This window comes from Mytilus californianus, unplaced genomic scaffold (genome assembly GCF_021869535.1).
Source record: "Mytilus californianus isolate M0D057914Y unplaced genomic scaffold, xbMytCali1.0.p SCAF_7, whole genome shotgun sequence".
In the NCBI taxonomy this organism is placed as follows: Eukaryota; Metazoa; Mollusca; class Bivalvia; order Mytilida; family Mytilidae; genus Mytilus; species Mytilus californianus.
This window is the reverse complement of record NW_026262723.1, coordinates 112,152,164-112,156,024: the sequence shown is the minus strand read 5'-3', so window position 1 is coordinate 112,156,024 and position 3,861 is coordinate 112,152,164. Positions and strand designations below refer to the sequence as shown.

At 34.4% G+C, this 3,861-nt stretch overlaps 1 long non-coding RNA gene across 1 annotated transcript; it reads left to right on the top strand.

Annotated features, from left to right (window-relative positions):
* The first annotated feature begins 251 nt into the window (after positions 1 to 251).
* Positions 252 to 2,109, top strand: LOC127708022 (uncharacterized). The gene is made up of 2 exons (XR_007985121.1): positions 252 to 318; positions 1,635 to 2,109. It is a non-coding gene; the product is annotated as an uncharacterized LOC127708022 (long non-coding RNA).
* Positions 2,110 to 3,861: the final 1,752 nt, after the last annotated feature.

Sequence of the window (3,861 nt, the reverse complement as noted above, 5' to 3'; positions counted from 1 at the left end):
ATTTGATGTTTATGAGACAAAATCGTAAAGAAAGTTTAGAAAATAACCAAAAGAAAGTCAGATAAAAGCACTGCATAATATCATTTAAGTCTTCCCAAGGACATAAAAAGGTAAAACACTTTCTCTTTTGTGACACATTCATGATATAGTTGTCCTTTTACTGAACACGACGTTGAACTATGCTTGCATATTTAGTGTAACTAGGTTAACTCATTTGTTTCAAATTTAACTGCTTTGATTAATGACTAAGATAAACCTTATAAAAGCATAGATGCAATTATTATTATATCAAATTGTTCCCTAGAACTAGATTTAAAGGTAAGAAAAATCATTATATACGATGATAAACCAAAAAAGTTCGGGAAAAGATACTAACAAAATCGACTATGTAATTAAGAAACAGGACAGTGAGGCAATTTCAAAAGAATATTTACGAACATATATATTAACTAAAAACCAATTCTTCAGAGAACAATTGAAGGTCTTTCCACATTAAATTTCTAAATAATTTATAAGAAGCTACCTGATGTTTACGCAAAGTAACTATTGGTATCTAATTACAGATTTCTTCATACTGATTCAAAAATATATGGATTCAATTTAATTTTGTCTGAAATGAGGGAGATAATTTTCTACTTCCGGTTGAGCAAATGTCATTTCTGGTCTCATATGATAGCTTTAGTCACACAGATTCCAAAAAAAATATGTTTTTTTCATACTTTTGCTGGAAATACGAGAGATAAATTGCCACTTCCGGTTTAAAAAAAATTCATATCCGGTATCATCTGAAAGGTTACTTTATACTGAATTGTTTGGGGAGATAACTCTTACAAAGAAAATATTCAGTTAAACAGGGTCAGTCTCAAACGCGCAATAAATGTTCGATATCATATGCTAAAAATCTAAGCGACATCTTGCGAAACCACTATTAACACCGCAAGAACAAAATGTGGCGGGAAAAGAAAATAATCAGAACAAAAGCAATAGGTCTTTCCACGGAAAAGTGGAAAGACGTTATTAATGCCATTGTAATCATACATGCAACGCTCTATTTATTTTCTTAATCAGGAATGAAACCGTTACAATAACACGGACAATATTTTCATATCGAAAGTCCCGTGACAGTGTGTTGTAAAGGATAGTTTTGGGGAAAAAGTCCGGGCATCAGTTTCACTTGGCAAAATGGTGTTTGTAAAGAAGTCAATATTCTATGTGTTTCTATAGCTTTTATGTTATCTTTATATAGCAGAGATTGACATTTTTGAAACATCATTTTCCATCTAAATAATAATAGCCAAACAATAAACGTTTCGGTTTACATGTTTAGAAAATGCAAATGTGTGGTTTTATTTGTATCACGACCTTTTAATTTTATAACCATGGTGTAATTTAGAGAAACTTAAGCTATTGTACTTCTTTTATAAAATGTTAGCATGGTAAATGGCTATAGAGTGTTGACTAGTAAGGTATTTGAACAGTTGAACAAATAGCAACAATCAAAGTCAACAAATCTTTTTAGATGACGGTTCGTCCACAGATGAACTATTGTAGTTACAACAGCAGTTTTTTATGAGTAAATTTTATCATTTTATTCATATTTATCCAAAGTGTTACATTTTTATTTATATTAACAGGTTTCAAAATGAAGAAATTGAAATTGATCTTTCTCTTTCTCATTTTGACTGCCATACTACAAATGACATCTGCAGCCCCTAAATGGTGTGGTAATAATTGTGATAGTGAGGAGAAAGGCGGCGGTGGTGGTGCAGGACGAAGAAATAGCGATTATCGTTCTAATAAGTTTACTGGTAATGGTAGTGGTGGAGGAAGAAGAAACAGCGGTTCTCGTTCTAATAAGTTTACTGGTAATGGTAGTGGTGGAGGAAGAAGAAACAGCGGTTCTCGTTCTAATAAGTTTACTGGTAATGGAAATGGTGGAGGAAGAAGAAATAGCGGTTCTCGTTCTAATAAGTTTAATGGTTATTGAACAGGAAGAAAAAGAAACTGAAACAGGTTCACACATGCATTCAGAAAGAAGTTCCAAATGTCATATACTACTCCTTGTAGTTGAATGAAATTACACAATCAAATAAATTCGTTTTCTCAAAATACTGAAAATATTTTGCAAGGTTTTCACACTTGTCAAAGCACACGAGTATCTTTCTGATACATAAGCAATACATATCTATCTTAAACGTCCAATAATTTCAAAATTTAGTTTCAACCAAACCTGTGGTTTTTGTTTATTGTTAATTTTGATGAATTACATCTTGCTTTTTAAACGAGTGAATGTCAACGTTTTGAAAATCTAACTCAAATAGTTATCAAAGGTACCAGGATTATAATTTAATACGCCAGACGCGCGATTCGTCTACATAAGACTCATCAGTGACGCTCAGATCAAAATAGTTATAAAGCCAAACAAGTACAAAGTTGAAGAGCATTGAGGACCCAAAATTCCAAAAAGTTGTGCCAACTACGGCTACGGTAATCTATTCCTGGGATAAAAAAATCCTTAGTTATCCGAAAAATTCAAAGTTTGTAACAGGAAATTTATAAAAATGACCATATAATTAATATTCATGTCAACACCGAAGTGCTGACTAATGGGCTGGTGATTCCCTCGGGGACGAAACGTCCACCAGCAGCGGCATCGACCGAGTGGTGTAAATAGTTATCAAAGGTACCATGATTATAATTTAATAAGCCGGACGCACGTTTCGTCTACATAATACTCATAGGTGACTCTTAAGATCAAAATAATTATAAAGCCAAACAAGTACAAAGTTGATGAGCATTCAAGACCCAAAATTCCAAAAACATGTGCCAAATATGGCTAAGGTAATCTATTCCTGGGATAAGGAAATCCTTAGTTTTCCGAATAATTCAAAGTTTTGTAACAGGAAATTTATAAAAATGACCATATAATTGATATTCATGTCAACACCGAAGTGCTGACTACTGGGCTGGTGATACCCTCGGGGACGAAACGTCCACCAGCAGCGGCATCGACCCAGTGGTGTAAATAGTTATCAAAGGTACGTACCAGGATTATAATTTAATACGCTAGACGCACGTTTCGCCTACATAAGACTCATCGGTGACGCTCAGATCAAAATAGTTATAAAGCCAAACAAGTACAAAGTTGAAGAGTATTGAGAACCCAAAATTCCAAAACGTTGTGTCAAATACGGCTAAGGTAATCTATTCCTGGGATAAAAAAATCCTAAGTTTTCCGAAAAATTCAAAGTTCTGTAACAAGAAATTTATAAAAATGACCATATAATTGATATTCATGTCAACACCGAAGTGCTGACTACTGGGCTGGTGATACCCTCGGGGACGAAACGTCCACCAGCAGCGGCATCGACCCAGTGGTGTAAATAGTTATCAAAGGTACCAGGATTATAATTTAAAACGCTAGACGCACGTTTCGTCTACATAAGACTCATCGGTGACGCTCAGATCAAAATAGTTATAAAGCCAAACAAATACAAAGTTGAAGAGCATTGAGGACCCAAAATTCCAAAAAGTTGTGCCAAATACGGCTAAGGTGATATATTCCTGGGATAAAAAAAATCTTAGTTTTCCGAATAATTCAAAGTTTTGTAACAGGAAATTTATAAAAATGACCATATAATTGATATTCATGTCAACACCAAAGTGCTGACTAATGGGCTGGTGATACCCTCGGGGACGAAACGTCCACCAGCAGCGGCATCGACCCAGTGGTGTAAATAGTTATCAAAGGTACGTACCAGGATTATAATTTAATACGCTAGACGCACGTTTCGTCTACATAAGACCCATCGGTGACGCTCAGATCAAAATAGCTATAAAGCCAAACAAGTACAAAGTTGA